Genomic DNA, 21,909 nt, shown 5'->3' with positions numbered 1-21,909 from the left:
ATTTGCAGTAAAATGAATGCCTCAGTAATAATGAGTTTCAGAGATTTGTTCTCTTCTACATTCTCAACAGAAACTCTACCAATGGGGCAGTTACTCTCTTGAAACTTTTTTTAACCTGGGTTAAGAACATCAAATTTTAATGTTCATGTTTCTTTTATTTAGGTTATAAACTGTGTTGATTGTTATTTTTTTGAAGTATTTTGAAAATGTAAGTAAATAAAAGCTTATATTGAACTGTCATATTATATAGATCATAATCATAATAATAATGTTTAAAATCATGAATGAAAGTACAAGATTTGTGAAAAACAACAAATGAACACATAACTTTCATTCTCATCAAACTTACAATAATGATAATACACTGTTCTGTGCTGTGCTAAGACGCTTCAACTGTGTCAGACTCATTGCAACCCTATGGACTGTAACCGTCCAGGCTACTCTGTACATGGGATTCTTCAGGCAAGAATACTGGAGTGAGTTGCCATGACCTCCTCCAAGGGATCTTCCTGACCCAAGGATTGAGCCCGCACTTGTTACAGTTCTTGCATTGGCAGGCAGGTTCTTTACTAGTGCCACTGGGAAGCCCCAATGGTAATATAAAACCCGTTAAATAATAAGTATTATGGTAAAAAGTGCTTAGGCATTTTTCATAAATGACTACTTTGGTATCACTTCCAAATAGTGATACTTTAAAAATTTTTTTCTTCTTGATTTTCAATTCTTTTTCATTTTTCTATATCAGTAACTATCAGATATGTTATTGGTATTCACTGACAATATTTTCTGATAATAAATCAGATCATTATGATTTGTTCTCCATTACTGAATATAATAAAGAAAAAAAATACAAAACAGAAAAAACTACACCCTGTGTATTGATACACAAATAATCACTAATGATACAAAACATCAACAGATTTTATGAGTTTAAATCACTTCAGATAGTCTCTCTAAACGTAGTATAATTAAACTAGTAAAAATGTTGAAAAGATAACTAAAATTTTCAACCATCAGGTAATTAAAAAAGTATTTAAAACAATCAGAAAATATTTTAACATGATTAAAGATGCAAAGTATCAAAGCTTGGACAAATATAGCTAAACATCAAGGAAATGCATAGCTTTAAATATTACGGATAAAAAAGAAACACTGAAATATAATGAACTAATTTATATCTCAAAGATATCCTGAAAAAAAGGATAGCCTTAAACTCAAATAAACAAAATCAAAGTAGCAGCAGAAACTATCTAGATCTTCATAGTTTCACTAATAATTTCTTCTGAATATCTATGGAAGAATAACATCAGTTCAGCTCACTTTAGTTGCTCAGTTGTGTCTGAATCTTTGTGACTCCATAAGCTGCAGCTTGCCAGGCTTCCCTATAGATCAACAAATCCTGGAGTTTGTTCAAACTCATGTCCACTGAGTCAGTGATGCCATCCAACCATCTCATCTGCTGTCGTCCCCTTCTCCTCCTGCCTTCAATCTTTCCCAGCATCAGAATCTTTTCTAAGGAGTCAGTTCTTCACATCAGGTGGCCAGAATATTGGAGCTCCAGCTTTAGCATCAGTCCTTCCAATGAATATTCAGGACTGATTTCCATGGTTTCACCTTTTTTCACTGGTTTCACTCTCAATTCAAAAGCATCAATTCTTTGTCACTCAGCTTTCTTTATAGTCCAACTTTCACATCCATACGTGACTACTGGAAAAGCAATAGCTTTGACTAGATGGATCTTTGTCAATAATGTCTCTGGTTTTTAATATGCTATCTAGGTTGGTTATAGTTTTTTTCTTCCAAGGAGCAAGCATCTTTTAATTTTATGACTGCAGTCACCATCTGCAGTGATTTTGGAGCCCAAAAATATAAAGTCAGTCACTGTTTACCCATCTGTCTGCCATGAATTGATAAGACTGCATGCCATGATATTCATTTTTTGAATGTTGAGTTTTAAGCCGGACTTTTCACTCTCCTCTCTCGCTATCATCAAGAGACTCTTCAGTTCCTCTTCACTTTCTGCCATAAGGGTGATATCATCTGCATATCTGAAGTTACTAATATTTCTGTTGGCAGTCTTGATTCCAGCTTGTGTTTCATCCACCCTGGCATTTTGCAGAGTGTACTCTCCATATAATTTAAATAAGCAAGATGATAATATACAGCCTTGATGTACTCCTTTCCCAATTTGGAACTAATCCATTGCTCCATGTCTGGTTTAAACGGTTGCTTCTTGACCTGTATACAGATTTCTCAGGAAGTAGGTCAGGTGGTTTGGTATTCCCGTCTCTTGAAGAATTCTCCACACTTTGTTGTGATCCACATAGTCAAAGGTTTTGCAAAGTCAGTGAAGCAGAAGAAAATGTTTTTCTGGACTTCTCTTGCTTTTCCTATGATCCAATGGATGTTGACAATTTGGTCTTTGGTTCTTCTGCCTTTTCTAAATCCAGCTTGAACATCTGGAAGATGTCAAACATCTGAATTAAATTCACCCATTCTGGTCCATTAGAGTTCACTGATTCCTAAAATGTCCATGTTCACTCTTTTCATCTCCTGTATGACCACTCCCAATTTATCTTGATTCATGGACCTAATATTCCATGTTACTATGGCAATATTGTTCTTTACAGCATCGAATTTTACTTCCATCACCATTATTGTTGCTTTGGGTCTGTCTCTTTATTCTTTCTGGAGCTAAATTTCCCATTGTTTCCAGTAGCATATTGGACACCTACATATTTTGGGAGTTCATCTTTCAGTGTCATATCGTTTTGGCATTTCCTACTGTTCATGGGGTTCTCAAGGAAAGAATACTGAGGTGGCTTGTCATTCTCTTCTCTAGTGGAGAATAGCATCAATCTTACATGAACTCATCCAGAAACTATTAACAGAAGCAACATTTCCCAGATGCTCTTCAGAGTCCATCACATCCTTGAATAATAATAATAATGACAATAACAATAATATACACAAAAGTGTCACAAGAAAAGAAAATTGGAGTCTCTAATTGATTGCATATAGATATCTTAAACAAAATATAAACTCATTAAATCTGGCAATATATAAAATAATGTTGACCAAGGGGGGTTTATTGTAGAAATTCAAGTGTAGTTAACATTCAAATATTAACGGACAGTATTAATTATTGTATTCTCAAATAAATTTGGAAACAATATGAATTTAAAGATGAAAACAAAAATATTTGATTTTTTAAAAGTTTATTCATTGTGTTTCTTTATTTACTTTGGCTGTGCTGGGTCTTCACTGCTGCACTTTGGTTGTTCTCTAGTTGTGGCAAGCAAAGTCTACTCTCTAGTTGTGGTGTATGGGCTTCTCATTGCACTGGTTCTTTTGCAGAGCACAGGCTGTATAACATGGGCTCAGAAATTAGGGTGCATAGCCTTAGTTATCCCATGGCATGTTGAATCTTTCTGGACCAGGGATCAAACTTATGTCCTGTGCATTGGCATCTGGATTCTTTACCACTAGAACACCAAGGAAGTCCAAAAATATACTTAATTTAACAAAATTTAACACTCATTTGGGCCTTCCTTGCTGGCTCAGCTGTATAGAATCTCCCTATAGTGCAGGAACCATGGGAGATGAGGGTTCAATCTATGGGTCTGGAGGATCCCCTGAATCAGGGAATGTCAACTCACTCCAGTATCCTTGCCTGAAGAATCTCATGGACAGAGGAACCTGGCAATCTACAGTCCATAGGGTCGCAAACATCAGACATAACTGAAGAGACTTAGCACACACACACCTCTCATTTGTGATATATAAATCCTTAACAAATGAAAAATAAAAAGTACCTCATGAAAACACATGAAAAAATAACTCTAAAAGTCTTACAGCAAGCATCATACTATATGGTGAAATATTAAACACTTTTCTCAGATGATAAATGAGAAAATTATGCCCCTTCTATAAAATATTATACAGGAAGTCTAAAGCAGTGCAATAAGGGAAAAAATCCTTTTAAAAGTGTCAGACTGAAATAGAAGAAATAAAGCTCTGTGTAAAAAGAAAATCTAAAAGCAAATCTATAGCTATACCTCTTGAGGTTCAATGTAAATTCTTCCAAGTCTTCTCATGGTCAGAACTTTCAGAGCAAAATTACTGACTACATGGCTTAAAGGACACTTGAATGGGAAAATAAACCTTGGGGAATAGAGACAGTGAATAAAGTCAGAAAAATTTGCAGGTTAATCTCCCCTGGAGCCATTTATTTACATTTCAAAGGGTAATTGATTAAAGCTTGTGTGTGTGTGTGTGTGTGTGTGTGTGTGTGTGTGTGTTTCTTTCCTATTCTTAGAGAGACCCTGTAGATCTTGGAAAGATGAGTGACCATGATCCCTTGCAAGCTCACTCTTTCTCAGTCTCTCTTTCTCTCTCCTTTTCTCTTTAGGGGAGAAGGTGTAGCTGTACAAGCTGTCATATATTCAGAATTATGAGCTTCAGCTTTCATAATACTGAGGTTCCTCTCCCATACAGCTTTCAGTTCAGTCACTCAGTTGTGTCTGATTCTTTGTGACTGCATGGACTGCAGCACACCAGGCTTCCCAGTCCATGACCAACTGCAGGAGCCTACTCAAACTCATGTCCATCTTGGTGATGCCATCCAACCATCTCATTTTCTATAGTCTCCTTCTTCTCCCACCTTCAATCTTTGCCAGCATCAGGGTCTTTTCAAATGAGTTGATTCTTCGCATCATGTGGCCGAAGTATTGGAGTTTCAGCTTCAGCAACAATGCTTCCAATGAATATTCAGGACTTATTTCCTTTAGGATTGACTGGTTGGATCTCCTTGCAGTCCAAGGGACTCTCAAGAGTCTTCTCCAACACCACAATTCAAAAGCATCAATTCTTTGGCGCTCAGCTTTCTGAGATATAGTCCAAATCTCACATCCATACGTGACTTCTGGAAAAACCATAGCTTTGACTAGATGGACCTTTGTTGGCAAAGTAATGTCTCTGCTTTTCAATATGCTATCTAGGTTGGTCATAACTTTCCTTCCAAGGAGTAAGAGTCTTTTAATTTCATGGCTGCAGTCATCATCTGCAGTGATTTTGGAGCCCAAAAAATAAAGTCTGACACTGTTTCCACTATTTCCCCATATATTTGCCATGGATTGATGGGACCAGATGCCACGACCATAGATTTCTGAATGTTCAGTTTTTTAAACCAACTTTTTCACACTCCTCTTTCATTTTCATCAAGAGGCTCTTTAGTTCTTCTTCGCTTTCTGTCATAAGGGTGGTGCCATCTGTGTATCTGAAGTTATTGATATTTCTCCCAGCAATCCTGATTCCAGCTTGTGCTTCATCCAGCCTGGAATTTCACAGGATGTACTCTGCAGATAAGTTAAATAAGCAGGGTGACAATATGCAGCCCTGATCTACTCCTTTCCCAATTTGGAGCCGGTCTGTTCTTTCATGACCAGTTTTAACTATTGTTTCTTGACCTACATTCAGACTTCTCAGGAGGCAGGTCAGGTGGTCTGATAGTCCCATCTCTTGAAGAATTTTTTGCAGTTTGTTGTGAGCCACGCAGTCAAAGGCTTTGGTGAAGTCAATAATGCAAAAGTGTTTTTCTGGAACTCTCTTGCTTTTTTGATGATCCAGTGGATGATGGTAATTTGATCTCCGGTTCCCTGTTTCTTCTAAATCCAACTTGAACATCTGGAAGTTCACGGTTCACATACTGTTGAAGCCTGTTTTGGAGAATTTTGAGCATTAGTCTTTGCTAGTGTGTGAGATGAGTGCAATTGTGCAGTAGTATGAACATTTTTGTCATTGCCTTTCTTTGTGATTGGAATGAAAACTCACCTTTTCCACTCCCATGGCCCCTGCTGAGTTTTCCAGATTTTCTGGCATATTGAGTGCAGCCCTTTCACAGCATCATCTTTTAGCATACTGACCCTGAACATGCACAGCTCAACTGATTCATACCAGGTCAACATTTGAGGTAAAATGGGCATGAATAATTGACAATAAAATATGCTGTAAGTAGAAAATTACCTGTTTCTGATCCAGAACACTCATATTTATTGTCAGAAATAGATTGAATGAGAGAGAAAGAAACCAAGTTGTATAAAAAAGTGAATTCAGCTATACTGTTAAATGCATGCACGCTAAACCACTTCAGAGGTGTGTCTCACTCTGTGCAACCTTATGTACTCATGGGTTCCTCTGTCCATGGGATTCTTCAGGCAAGAATAATGGAATAGTTTGCCATGACTCCACCAGAGGAACTTCCTGACCCAGGGATTGAACTCACATCTCCTATGTCTCATGCATTGGTAGATACATAATCAATAACTGCAAATCAATTGTGCCTCTATATACCAATGATAAACTTCAGGTAGAATTTTAATCATATGTAGCATTAAAGTTACATGCGGAAGAGAGGAACTGCCCCACATTCGAGGTCAGGGGCAGTGGCCAAGAGGAGCTAACCCACGTCCAGGAAGTGGCAGGTGCATGGGCGCAGGAGGACCGAGAGGAGTTAATCCACGTTCAAGGTCAGGAGGGGCGGCTGTGAGGAGATACCCCTCATTTGAGGTAAGAGAAACCCAAGTAAGATGGTATGTATTGCTAGAGGGCATCAGAGGGCAGACACACTGAAATCATAATCATAGATAACTAGTCAGTCTGATCACATGGACGACAGCCTTGTCTAACTCAATGAAACTAAGCCAGGACATGTAGGGCCACCCAAGATGGATGGGTCATGTGGAGAGGTCTGACAGAATGTGGTCCCCTGGAGAAGGTAATGGCAAATCACTTCAGTGTTCTTGCCTTGAGAACCCCATGAATAGTATGAAAAGGCAAAATGATAGAATACTGAAAGAGGAACTCCCCAGGTCGGTAAGTGCCCAATATGCTACTGGAGACCAGTGGAGAAATAACTCCAGAAAGAATGAAGGGATGGAGCCAAATTGTGGATATGACTGGTGATAGAAGCAAGGTCCGATGCTATAAAGAGCAATATTGCATAGGAACCTGGAATGATAGGTCCATGAATCAAGGCAAATGAAAGTGGTCAAACAGATGGCAATAGTGAATGTCGACATACTAGGAATCAGTGAAATAAAATGGACTGGAATGGGTGAGTTTAACTCAGATGACCATTATATCTACTACTGTGGGCAGGAATCCCTTAGGAGAAACGGAGTAGCCATCATGGTCAACAAAAGAGTTTGAAATGCAGTACTTGGATGCAATCTCAAAAACGACAGAATGATCTCTGTTCATTTCCAAGGCAAACCATTCAATATCACAGCAATCCAATCATATGCCCCAACCAGTAATATTGAACAAGCTGAAGTTGAATGGTGCTACGAAGACCTACAACACCTTTTAGAACTAACACCCAAAAAAGATATCCTTTTCATTACAGGGAACTGGAATGCAAAAGTGGGAAGTCAAGAAACACCTGGAGTAACAGGCAAATTTGGTCTTGGAATATGAAATGAAGCAGGGGAAAGACTAATAGAGTTTTGCCAAGAAAATGCACTGATCATAGCAAACACCCTCTCCCAACAACACAAGAGAAGACTCTACACATGGACATCACCAGATGGTCAACACTGAAATCAGACTGATTATAATCTTTGCAGCCAAAAATGGAGAAGCTCTATACAGTCAGCAAAAACAAGACCAGGAGCTGACTGTGGCTCAGATCATGAACTCCTTATTGCCAAATTCAGGCTTAAATTGAACAAAGTGGGGAAAACCACTAGGCCATTCAGGTATGACCTAAATCAAATCCCTTATGATTATACAGTGGAAGTGATAAATAGATTTAAGGGGCTAGATCTGATAGACAGAGTTCCTGATGAACTATGGATAGAGGTTTGTGACATTGCACAGGAGACAGGGATCAAGACCATTCCATCCCTAAGAAAAAGAAATGCAAAAAAGCAAAATGGCTCTCTGAGGAGGCCTTAAAGATAGCTGTGAAAAGAAGAGAAGTGATAAGAAAAGGAGAAAAGGAAAGATATAAGCATCTGAATGCAGAGTTCCAAAGAATAGCAAGAAGAGATAAGAAAGCCTTCCTCAGTGATCAATGCCAAGAACTAGAGGAAAACTACAGAATGCGAAAGACTAGAGATCTCTTCAAGAAAATTAGAGTTACCAAGGGAACATTTCATGCAAAGTTGAGCTTGATAAGGACAAAAATGGTATGAACTTAACAGAAGCAGAAGATATTAAGAAGAGGTGGCAAGAATACACAGAAGAACTGTACAAAAAAGATCTTCATGACCAAGGTAATCAAGATGGTGTGATCACTGACCTAGAGCCAGACATCCTGGAATGTGAAGTCAAGTGGGCCTTAGAAAGTTTCACTACAAATAAAGCTAGTGGAGGTGATGGAATCCCAGTTGAGCTATTTCAAATCCTGAAGGATGATGCTATGAAAGTGCTGCACTCAATATGTTGGGAAATTTGGAAAACTCAGCAGTGGCCACAGGACTGGAAAAGGTCAGTTTTCATTCCAACGCCAATGAAAGGCAATGCCAAAGAATGCTCAAACTACTGCACAGTTGCACTCATCTCACACACTAGTAAAGTAATGCTCAAAATTCTCCAAGCCAGGCCTCAGCAATATATGAACCGTGAACTTCCAGATGTTCAAGCTGGTGTTAGAAAAAGCAGAGGAACCAGAGTCTGAAATGCAAACATCCACTGGCTCATCAAAAAAGCAAGAGAGTTCCAGAAAAACATCTATTTCTGCTTTATTGACTATGCCAAAGCCTTTGACTGTGTGGATCACAATAAACTGTGGAAAATTCTGAAAGAGATGGGAATACCAGACCACCTGACCTGCCTCTTCAGAAACCTTATGCAGGTCAGGAAGCAACAGTTAGAACTGGACATGGAACAACAGACTGTTGCAAATAGGAAAAGGAATATATCAAGGCTGTATAGTGTCACCCTGCTTATTTAATGTATATGCAGAGTACATCATGGGAAACGCTGGGCTGGAAGAAGCACAAGCTGGAATCAAGATTGCTGGGAGAAATATCAATAACCTCAGATATGCAGATGACACTACCCTTATGGCAGAAAGTGAAGAGGAACTAAAAAGCCTCATGATGAAAGTGAAAGAGGAGAGTGAAAATGTTGACTTAAAGCTCAATATTCAGAAAACTAAGGTCATGGCACCTGGTCCCATTTTTCATGAGAAATAGATGGAGAAACAGTGGAAACAGTGACAGACTTTAATTTTTTGGACTCCAAAATCACTGCAGATGGTGATTGCAGCCATGAAATTAAAAGACGCTTACTCCTTGGAAGGAAAGTTATGACCAACCTAGATAGCATATTCAAAAGCAGAGACATTACTTTGCCAACAAAGGTCTATCTAGTCAAGGCTATGGTTTTTCCAGTGGTAATGTTTGGATGTGAGAGTTGGATTGTGAAGGAAGCTGAGCGCCAAAGAATTGATGCTTTTGAACTGTGGTGTTGGAGAAGACTCTTGAGAGTCCCTTGGATTGCAAGGAGATTCATCCAGGCCATTCTAAAAGAGTTCAGTCCTGGGTGTTCATTGGAAGGACTGATGCTGAAGCTGAAACTCCAATACTTTGGCCACCTCATGTGAAGAGTTGACTCATTGGAAAAAACCCTGATGCTGGGAGGGATTGGGGGTAGGAGGAGAAGGGGATGACAGAGGATGAGATGGCTGGATGCCATCACCGACTCAATGGACATGAATTTGAGTAAACTCCGGGAGTTGGTGATGGACAGAGAGGCCTGGTGTGCTGATATTAATGGGGTCACAAAGAGTCAGACACCACTGAGTGACTGAACTGAAGCATGAAAATTGTAATGGTTAGGAATATATCTAACAAAAGGTATACCACTTTTTTGTACTGAAAACTACAAAATGTTTGTGATAGAACAATTGTAACACTCAAAAAAGGAACAGAGGTATAATGTTTCATGTTCTGAGAAACTAATAGTAAATATCTCATTTCTCTCAATCTATAGATTTACTTCAGTCTTAGTCAAAATTCAAGAAATTTTAATCAAATTTGATAAATGGATTTTAAATTTACATGGAAATTTAAGGTCCAAACGTCTAGATACCTTTGAAGAGTAAGAAGAAAACCTCACTTACATCATTTACCATATTAAGACCTTGAATGACTAAAAATTTCAATTGCAAGAATACAAAGTATAAAGTCTGCAAGGGTCTGAAAAATAAATATTAAGTATAGCATAAAGTAGAAGTGAACAATGCAGGTTCTGGAAAATAGTGCCTAGATTTTGAATTCAGATTCTGTCATTTACTAATTTTACGACCTTGGACAAATTCTTAACCCCTCCAAGCCTCAAATTCACTTTGCATAAAGTGCTGCCAGTAATAGTAGCTACCTTATTAGATTAGATTGTTGTGAGAAATGAATGAATTAAATCATACAAAGTGTTTTGAGCAGTGTCTGGAATATATTTAGCACCCAGTAAACATTAGATACCATTACTTAAGAATAGAGAAAATAAGAGCAGTAAGGAAGACGATTTTGATAGGAAAACTGTGGTAAAGGTAAGAGTGGGACAAGATAATGCAGTGGAGGAAGCCAGACACAGGGAAATGAGTGGTCCTGTTGAGCATGATGAATCTTTTGTAAATTAACCTAATTGTAATTGTGAACTAATGTGGGCAAAAAATGTCACCACCCATATCAGTAAACAAAAGACAATGTGGACATCAACCGTCCATCAGTACAGCCACCCTTAACTGTGTACCCTGAAGGAATACAGGATGAAGAAAAGTAGAATACTGTGTTTATGCACCTACATATTCAAGGTGCATGTCAAAGACATGATTTCAAAAGTCCAGACTCCTATATCTTCCCATATACAGAAAAATGCCACATTCATTAACTTGAGATTCCTGGTTTCTTTAGCAGTAATATTTTGATGTTCCAACTATCTGGGTTTGTTTGTTTTTGCATAAACCCCTATATATCCTGGCTCCTGCCTTACATTTTCAGTCCCTAAGAACTATTTGAGAGATTGTCTCTCAGACTTAAGTCCTCAGTATGTCTTCAAAATAAAACATAATTCTCAAATGTTACATTGTGTATTTTTTTTCAGTCAACACTAATGGAGAGATTCAAGAAGGCAATGGCACACTAAAATGTACATTTTAGAAAATTCTCTGGCTTCTGCTGGAGAACAAAATGTAGCTGAGAAAAACTGCAAAGAATGATACTGGGTATAAAGTTGTTGCATGCATCGATGTGATATAGGCCTGGGTTAGAGGTTTTCTGTTGGAATAGTGAAATTTGATTTTAAATAGGCTGTGTTTTGGCACCAGAGCTGATAGGATTTGCTGATAGATTAGATGTGTATAATGAGAAAAAGGAAGCTCAAGGATCCCCCTGAGGTTCTGGTGTTAGCAAAATATGGAAATGATAGCGTCGTTCAGAAAAATGGGAAAAAGGAAGGAGATGAAAATAAGACAGGAATTGAAATATAATATGTAGAATATCTTCATAAGAATTATGCATTTTATACCCAAGTGGGCATGTTTGAAAAGACACTTGGATATTAAATTCTATATATAACTCAAGGGGCTTTTCCCAGTGACTCAGTGGTAATGGACTTGCCTGCCAATGGTTGGGAAGATCGTCTGGAGAAGAAAATACAAACCTATTCCAGTATTCTTGCCTGGATAATCCCGTGGACAGGGGAGACTGGCAGGCTGCAATCCATTGGATCACAAAGAGTTAAACACAACTGAGCACATATGCACAATCACATACCTCAAAGGAGATATTAATAGTAGAGATAGAGATCTGTGTGTCAGAGGGATGAATGATATTCAAAATACTAATAATGTCAATTATGATTATAGATGTTTAGCTATGTATAACTTCTTCTGGCCAATCTCCATGCTGGAAACCTTTAATGCATTATTTCATCCATCAATCAGAAATTATTTGAAGGTATAGGTCCTATTTACTGTCCATTTTACAATGAGAAAATTAAACCTGGAGCTGGAGTAATCAGCACATGATCACAAAAAATTAAGGAACAGAGCTATGAGTCAAACAAGTGACAGTCTGACTAAAATTTTCTTTTCCAATTATGTTACAATTTTTTTAATGTCAAATTTCTTCCCTCTCATGACAGAATTAAAAACATGGGTTTCTAATAACATATAATTGTTTAAGTTTTTCACTTATGTGTTGTCTCTCATACATTTAACTCATGCCATATTATGCTAAAAACAGGTAACTCAGTTTGAGGCTTGAATCCACTTGGCCAGGACTAGAACCTGGCCAAAACCCACAGTCTTACAACTGAGATTACACATTTGGTTTCAGGACTTAAATTTAGGTTTCTGAAGCTCCAATACTTTGGCAACTGATGCAAAGGGTTGACTCATTGGAGAAGACTTTGACGTTGGGAAAGATTGAAGACGAAAGAAGGGAGCAGCAGAGGATGGGATGCTTAGATGGCATCACAGACTCAATGGACATGAACTGGAGCAATAATGGAAAATAGTGTAAACTAGAGGAGCCTGGCATACTAGAGTCTATGGGGTTGCAAAGAGTTTGACATGTTAACAACTGAACAGAAACAACAAAATTCTTGTTGTCTCACTGAAGAAAGAATTAAGTGAGAGACAAAGTAGTAGGTAAGAAGTGGATTTATTTAGAGACAAACACTCCACAGACAGGATGTGGGCCATCTCAGAAAGAGAGAGCAGCCTCAAAGTATGATGTGGTTAGTTTTTATGGGCTGTGTAATTTCATAGGCTAATGAGTGGGAAGATTCTTTCAACTATTTTGGGGAAAGAGGGGAGATTTCTAGGAATTGAGCCACAGCCTACTTTTTGGTCTTTGAGAGTTGATCTTGGAGCCAACATGGTGCCTATGGGTGTATCATTTAGCTAGCTTATGTGTTACAATGAATGTATACTGAGGTTCAAAGTCTAGTGGAAGTTGACTTGTTTACCACCTTGTACCTATTTGATTCTAATCAGTTTATGTTGTATCCTCAAGCTATGTCATTTTTTAAAAGTTTATGCCATTTTGATATATGGTAAAACTAATACAATATTGTAAAGTTAAAAAATAAAATAAAATAAAAAGAATAAAAAAAAAAAAGTTTATGCCCTGCCCTCTTCCCTTCTGTTTCAATACAGGAATATAAACACTTCTTTGAATTATTTTGTACTAAGATAACAATAGTGCCTCCCCATATAAGTTTATATTATGATACTACATTGATATTTTACAACATTATAATGCAGTGGCCATGATTTCTGTGTCTTTGAAGAAGAAAACTGAATGAAACTGTATTTTTTGTTAAGGAGTCTATTGTAAGGAATGACAAAATAGCACCAATGGGGGGGGGGGGCATTTATTACACTTACTGAAAGTTTTCTTCCTATGTTATGAAGCATTTAAGATTTTAGCTGGTTGTGAAATGTATAAGAATTTCCTCCTGTGAATTTCTCACCCTCTCACTTTAAAGCCATCTACTCCCTTTGCAGATTCTCCTTTGTAGTTTCTTTGGCACACATTTTTACTTTATCTGAATCTCTCCTGCAATTTATTTTTCCTGTGCATAACTGAACTTTATCTCAACTCTCCTTAATTAAATCAATAGTCGACTATACTTTCTACCAAAACTATTGACCAACCCTAATAAGCTGCAGACAGTTTGGAAAAAAATAAACTTCATACAGCACAACTGTAAGGCCAAAGACTGTCCTTTTCTTTGCCTCTTTACTCTCATCCTCTTCACCTTCTTCCCTGATTTTCGCCCTCCCCCTCCCCCCTTTCTCTAGTCATTCAGGAAAAAAAGAGTTTAATCCATGTCTTGGAAGTGAGAGCATGCAGCCAGAGCAAGGTCTGTTGAATAATCAGTATCTATGCAGGGCTTTTCTGGTACTGAAAGATCCCACCGGGAGCAGAGGAATATAAGCCGATAGGCTGCTGTTAGCCTGGAGAAATGATTGTAACCTGGATACAAGCCTGAAGTTCTATATCTTAAATCCTTTGGATAAATACTCTTTCAAGGAGAAGTAACCAGAACACAAACCCCTGTAGACACAATACTTTTCTTTTTAAATCAGAAGGAACCCTGCATCTCCCAGGTTTGAATCCCTTATCTAAGCAGGTTTGTTGATTTTATGGAATAATTTCTAGTATATCTTCATGGGCCTGATATACTCACTACTTGGCAGGTCTTACACATACTAAACAGAGTAAATGGTACATTTTCTACAGTAAAATTTTATTTATTTTATTAACAAAATATTGTGAAATAAATAAATATTTATTTGAGATTAAAGGGTTACTTTCAAATAGAAAGATATGTCAAAAATAGTTTCCATTTATGATATTGCAGAGCAATTGTTTTTATTTCAGTTTATCTAGGAAAAAAGTATTTCAGCTCAACTTTTGAATGCTATCATGCAATTGACTTTTATAGAGCTTTGTTAAACAGTGCATAGGTTAATGGGTTGTTTTCAGAGGTATTATATTACAAGTTGTTAATTGTAGAGGAGGAAATTTTTTTTAAAAATCACCATTCATTTGTGTCCTGCTTCAGAGTGTGAGAAATAAGCCTAATGTTGGGAAAATATTGTAGGCTTATAGCAAGAGATACCTGAGATGAAATTTTATGTCATTTATTAAGTGTATAGTTCTAGGTAAGTCATGCAACTCTAAATAATAAAAATATATATTTAAAAAATTTTGATTGATAAGGGTAAATCAGTTCAGTTCAGTTGCTCAGTCACGTCCAACTCTTTGTGACCCCCTGAATTGCAATATGCCAGGCCTCCCTGCCCATCACCAACTCCAGGAGTTCACTCAAACTCACATCCATCGAGTTGGTGATGCCATCCAGACATCTCATCCTCTGTCGTCCCTTTTTCTTCCTGCTCCCAATCCCTCCCAACATCAGAGTCTTTTCCAATGAGTCAACTCTTTGCATGAGGTGGCCAAAGTACTGGAGTTTCAGCTTTAGCATCATTCCTTCCAAAGAACACCCAGGGCTGATCTCCTTTAGAATGAACTGGTTGGATCTCCTTGCAGTCCAAGGGACTCTCAAGAGTCTTCTCCAACACCACAGTTCAAAAGCATCTATTCTTCAGCGCTCAGCTTTCTTCACAGTTCAACTCTCACATCCATACATGACCACTGGAAAAACCATAGCCTTGACTAGACAGACCTTTGTTGGCAAAGTAATGTCTCTGCTTTTGAATATGATGTCTAGGTTGGTCATAACTTTCCTTCCAAGGAGTAAGCATCTTTTAATTTCATGGCTGCAATCACTATCTGTAGTGATTTTGGAGCCCAAAAAACAAAGTCTGACACTGTTTCCACTGTTTCCCCATCTATCTGCCATGAAGTGATGGGACCAGATGCCATGATCTTCATTTTCTGAATGTTGAGCTTTAAGCCAACATTTTCACTCTCCTCTTTCACTTTCATCATGAGGCTTTTTAGTTCCTCTTCACTTTCTGCCATAAGGGTGGTGCCATCTGCATGTCTGAGGTTATTGATATTTCTCCCGGCAATCTTGATTCCAGCTTGTGCTTCTTCCAGCCCAGCGTTTCTCATGATGTACTCTGCATATACATTAAATAAGCAGGGTGACAATATACAGCCTTGACGTACTCCTTTTCCTATTTGGAACCAGTCTGTTGTTCCATGTGCAGTTCTAACTGTTGCTTCCTGACCTGCATATAGGTTTCACAAGAGGCAGGCCAGGTGGTCTGGTATTCCCATCTGTTTCAGAATTTTCCACAGTTTATTGTGATCCACACAGTCAAAGGCTTTGGCATAGTCAATAAAGCAGAAATAGATGTTTTTCTGGAACTCTCTTGCTTTTTCGGTGATCCATCAGATGTTGGCAATTTGATCTCTGGTTCCTCTGCCTTTTCTAAAACCAATTTGAACATCTGGAAGTGATGGACTAAATATTTGTGTCCCCTCAAAATTTGTATTTGTGAAATCTTCCATAATGAGATGATATCTGGGAGATTTGGAAGGTGATTAGGGTAATGAGGACACAGTTCTCAGGAATGAGTTTAGAATTTTCAAAATAGAAGCTTCAGAGAGTTCCTTTATCCCTTCTATCATGGGAGTTCTCACTAACTGTCCTTTCTAACTAGGAACTGGGGTACCCTCACCAAACTCTTCCAGGACTTTGATCTTTAACTTCCCAGTCTCTAGGACTGCGAAAAACATTTTATTGTTTATAAGTCACTCAGTCTATGATAGTATCTTACAACAGCCCAAACAGACCAAGACAGAGATTGGTACCAGAAGTGGGTGCTTCTCTAAAAAAAGCCTAAATATGTGGAGGAGCTCTGGAACTGGGTAATGGGTAGAGAGTGAAAAATTTTGGAGGTGGATGCTAGCAAAAGCCTACATTGCTATGAATGAACCATTAAGAGATTCTGGTGAGAGTTCATTTGGAAAACAAAGAGCTATAGAGACAGCATTAATCTTTGAGAATATCTAAGGAATTCTGGGGGGAAAAAGGCTTGTAGGAATTTGAATAGTAAAGGGCATTTAAATGAGCTCTCAGATGGAAATGAGAGAAATGTTATTCAATGATGGAGGGAAGGTCATTTTTCTTATAAAGTGACAAAGAACTTGAATAGATTGCCATGCCCTAGGGTAGGGAGCAATGAAACTGGATAGTTAGCAAAAAAAATTCTAAACAAAATGTCCAGAAATTTAGACGGGGTGGCCTGTTTCCTCTGCAATGCTTATAGTAAAATGAGAGGAAAGAAAGTACTTAGAGATTGAACTGTTCATCAATAAGGAAGTAAAAAAGATTTGGAAAATTATCAGTTTATTCATATTGCAAAAACTGAGGGTATGTCCAAACAACTGTTTGATAAAGAGACTAGTCAGCCATCTCAACTGAAGCCAGCAGCTGTTGCTCAAGACAATTTTTGTTAGTTATAAGCTATCCAGTATAGAGCGGTTTGTTATAGCAACCTGAACTGATTAAGATAGTAATATATCTATCATATGGCATACAGCAATCATTCAATATATGGTTTCTCTCTTATCATTACCATTACCATATAGCAGTAACTATATTCACACATTACTTGCCCAAATGCTTTTCATCACGTATCAAAATATATATTATGATATTATGACACAGTTCTCAGAATATTTTGAAACAGGGCTTTTCAGTAAGATATTGAAATCTACAATCCATTTAAAAATCAGGAAAAGACACATTAATAAAAATCAGGTAAGTGTCTGGCAAACCAGACTATGAATCCCAATGGCGTAGTCAGCCCTGGAAGTTTAGGTGCTTAGGACTTTCTCCCAAATGAGTCACTGCCTTGAGCAGATGAATATTGTATCAGTTCAGTTCAGTTGCTCAGTCGTGTCTGACTCTTTGCGACCCCATAAACTGCAGCACACCAGGCTTCCCTAACCATCACCAACTCCCAGAGCTTACTCAAACTCATGTCCATCGAGTCAGTGATGCCATCCAATCATCTCATCCTCTGTTGTCCCCTTCCCCTCCCATATTCAGTCTTTCCCAGCATCAGGGTCTTTTCTAAAGAGTCAGTTCATCGCATCAGGTTGCCAAGTATTGGAGTTTCAGCTTTAGCATCAGTCCTCCCAATGAAGATTCAGGACTGATTTCCTTTAGGATGGACTGGTTGGATCTCCTTGCAGTCCAAGGGACTCTCAAGAGTCTTCTCCAACACCATAGTTCAAAAACATCAATTATTTAGCACTCAGCTTTCCTTAGTCCAACTCTCATACATGACTATTAGAAAAACCACAGCTTAGACTAGTCAGAACTTTGTTAGCAAAGAAATGTCTCTGTGTTTTAATATGCTGCCTAGGTTGGTTATAGCTTTTCTTAGCTTTTGTTCCAAGGAGCAAGCGTATGGACTGATACAATTTTTTGAACTGATAGACTTTGTTGATTTACCTATGCCTTGCTTAATTTAGGCTCTGTCAGCAGTAGTAGTAACTGGACAAATAGTTTCATGAATAGCATTAATTTTTGGCCTAAGTGATCCAGTCTGGTTAGTGTAAAATATGTAGTACCTAAAAGTAACATAATTCATGACACAAAAGTTTCTTAAAACTTTCAGAACAACAAAACTCTGAAAACTGATTAGATATGTAGCAACTTAATATAGTTGATTTTCTGTACCTCAAGTAAAAGCACTGTGACTTTGAGATATATGTAGATCTCTTTAGACCATATCCAGTGGATTATTACACTTGATGATGCTAACCTATTATGATACTTGAAATAAGTGAAAATTCAGGAATAGGAAAACCCTGTAGCTTTCCACTCAATAAGTCCCGGATACTATGATACATTAGGAAGCAGAAATTTAAGATAGTAAAAAGAAGGAAAAAAGGAAAAGTTTCCACTGGTCTTTAGTATCTAAATATCTGTTGGGGTTTTAGGAGCTTTTTGGGCTCATTTCAGTGTGAGAGACATTTTATTAGTCAACATAAAATTTCATCATTATTGAAACCATCATAATGTCAAATCAAACATTTCTAATGAATTTTTTAGTGACTAGACTACAAGGGTACCAATCTGCTCCTTACCTTCAAAATGATGCTTTTCTCGAACACCTGCCATCCAGGCCTGGCTTCTCACAATTCTCTGGTCAACCTTCTTATCATCAAGCATCATTTGAAAAAAAAATTTGTGACTTTTTTTCTTCTTATCCCATCTATGCATCACATCATGATAAGCAAAATACTAAACCATTTATAGATTAATATGTGCAGGTCTTTGGCTTGGCAATAATTTGGCAGTTTAGCATGTTTAATAATCTAACTTCAAGAAGGCAGGCTTTGAAGGAAGAAAGGTTTTGAAAAAGAAAGCCAATATCAAATATTTTGTTTTCTCTAACTAAGGCTTTTGGAGATATTAATATAATTTACCAAATCATTTCTACTTATTATTTGTCGTCATCAATATCATTGCCATCCTCTTTCTCCTCATTATCTTTCCTTTTGTCTATATAGTTTTTGAGAAATTACCATTTTTAACATCTGTTTTCATTGACTTTTGCAATGACACAAAAAATAACCATCTTACATAGAGCAAGAAAAGTGCAAGGAAATTTTTAAAAATTTGCAAGATAATATAACTAGTAACTAACTATGTTGTGTTTCAAGATCATGATTTCTAACTTTAAGTAGACAATATATTTCACACTGTTAGCTTTTTAATATCTATATTTATTATTAGTATCCTAAACATATGTACAAAATTTCTGGGGGCAAAGCAGATCGTCTACTTACAGTAAATAATTACCATGTGATTCCTCTGTGCCCCGTTTTTTATTAATGCAGTCGTACGATGAAACCAGATGTCATCCTATAAATACAGCTTCAGTATTGTAGGTGAAGGACCAAGTACACAAATCTGGACTTTTTACAGGAAAGTCTCCCATCTCCTTTAAAGAATCTTTTGAGAAATGTAAGAGGAAGGATGCTAAACCCTCACCCTTTGGAACGTGAGGAATAATAAATCTGTCCAGGGAAATAAAAGATCAGTGTCTCCAACTTTAGGGCTTCTCAGTTGGAACTAGTGGTAAAGAACCCGTCTGCCAATTCAAAAGAGTCAGATTTGATCCCTTGGTGGGGAAGATCTCCTGGAAGAGGGCAGAGCAACCCATACCAGTATTCTTGCCAGGACACCCAGTGGACAGAGGAGCCCGGTGGGGTACAGTCCCTAGGGTTGCAAAGAATGGGGCCCAAAAGAAGCAACTAAATATGCACCCATGCTCCAACTTTACAATCCAGGGACTGTGTCCTTCTTCCATGATACATCTTCCTTTGAAATACAGACTTATGAAGAAGTAAATCTCTCTCTCTTACTGCATAATGTGTTATAAATTAACTTCTAATGTGTTTTTTAGCCTAAGAAAATTCATCTAGCATTATTTCTTGTTAGCAATAATCTGATTTCTTGCCACTGGGATTAGTTTTTACATTTATTACATTTGTCGTGTTACATGAGCTCAGGCTGCATGGTTTTACTTTATGTGGCATAAGTGATTGAGAGAGGCATTTTCTCTTCTAAGTGTAAACCTTTTAGCCTACATACATAAAAACAAACAGAACAACAATAATAAAACAGAGTTTCTGATAACCTTTTAAACAGCCACAGCAGAAATCTTCCAAAACTAATGTTGAAAACATTTCAGAATGTTTGTCTATTTTTTTAAACATTTATTCATCTTCATATGTAATCTGGTGAATGAAATTTATTATGATACTTTGTTATTTAAAAAAAAATAATTTTGGGGTTTCCATAAATGTCTCTTGGTTTCAAAGCATTTCTAGAATATCTATTGCTATTAAATCATACAGAATTATGTTCAGAAAGATATGTTTTTTAAAAAGTATCAATGGAATTAATTTTAAAATTCTGAGAAAAATTTATTTTACTAAAGCCTAAGATTTTCTAAAAATTGTTCATTACATTATTTCTTTAATCCAAGATTTGCATAATTATATGTCATTTTTCTGCTATGTGGTTTTACCTCTTTCAGGGAAATGGAACTTACCTTTTTGACCTAGGAATTCCTTTAGACTATATTTCTTATCCAAATGATCACAGCCTGATTTCTGTAAAGGTGTAAACTACTATTGTTTTATCTCCAAAATGCTACCAATTTTAAAACATCTTATTTAGCAAATACTCAATATAATCTATTTCACTTAATCTAATTCCTTTTCAAATGAAGTTGGAAAGTAGTAATTTATTCATCTTAATTGAGAATGAAATACTGTCTTTTTAGCAGCAAAATGAATTATAAGCAAAATTCAAAGACTCCAGCTCTGACTCTGATGGCCTGGGGTAGGTTGATTGCCCTAAGCAGAGATATATGTGTGATGACTCTTGACCATTTAACTTGAAAGTTTAGAAGTGGTAGAGCTTAACTGTCTCTCTCATTTAAATTCTAAGATCTCATTACTTACAAAAGTGCCTCATCAAAATGTGTAGCTGCTCCATTTTCTACTGGCAACATTTTGTAACTAAAAAAGAAGATAAAATTGCTGATAACTATTCCCAACCTATCTCTACTGTCTTCTGTTTAAAAATATTTCAGTTAAGTCCACTTTGGGTCACTTGAATTTTGCAATGAAGCAGGGTGGATTAATTTCCTTGACTTCACTTAATAGTGCCAAATGTGTGAGAAATTGATTGAAGAGCCAACATTTATAATGGGAGAAATCAGAGGGACAAGAGGTGTCAGAAGAAGAAGCTGCCTCTGCCAGCAGTACAGATTTATTAGATATCAGTGAACATGTTCCACTCATAATGAACTGCAAGTAAGCCGGGGAAAGGACTCTGGCTAGCAGTCTAATTGGCAACCAAAGTCACAAAGAAGAACAAGATTTGGCCCAAGGATGCATAACATAACAGGAAAGAAAATTTAGACAGGGCACAGTAGGTAGTACAGGAGAATCCTCTAAATTCATTAAGAAATAGAAACAGACTGTGTAACAATTGAGCTTAATAAGAAGAAATATTTTAAATGCAAGACAAAGAATGTTTAAAAGGCAAGATATAATTATGAATGAATGAGGCAATAAAATGTATGTTAGTGGCAGAACCTTAGAATGGCTGTCTGCCACATGAATTTGGCTGCACATAAGTGTATTCAGATTGACCCTCACAGTGTTAAAAAGAAAAAAAAAAAAATGCCAACTTTTAAAAACTTGTGATTTCACATGAAAAAAAAAAAAAAATACACTATTCAGGGGATCCCCACTTCATTCAGAAACAAATTTCCTTACAGTGCTGTATGGGAATCTAAAATTGCCCACATCTTAACCTTACCTCTCTGAAAGTGAAAGTTGCTCAGTCATGTCTGACTTTTTGTGACCCCATGGACTATAC

This window comes from Bos indicus, chromosome 12, assembly GCF_029378745.1.
Source record: "Bos indicus isolate NIAB-ARS_2022 breed Sahiwal x Tharparkar chromosome 12, NIAB-ARS_B.indTharparkar_mat_pri_1.0, whole genome shotgun sequence".
Classification (NCBI taxonomy): Eukaryota; Metazoa; Chordata; class Mammalia; order Artiodactyla; family Bovidae; genus Bos; species Bos indicus.
This window is presented reverse-complemented; position numbering follows the sequence as displayed.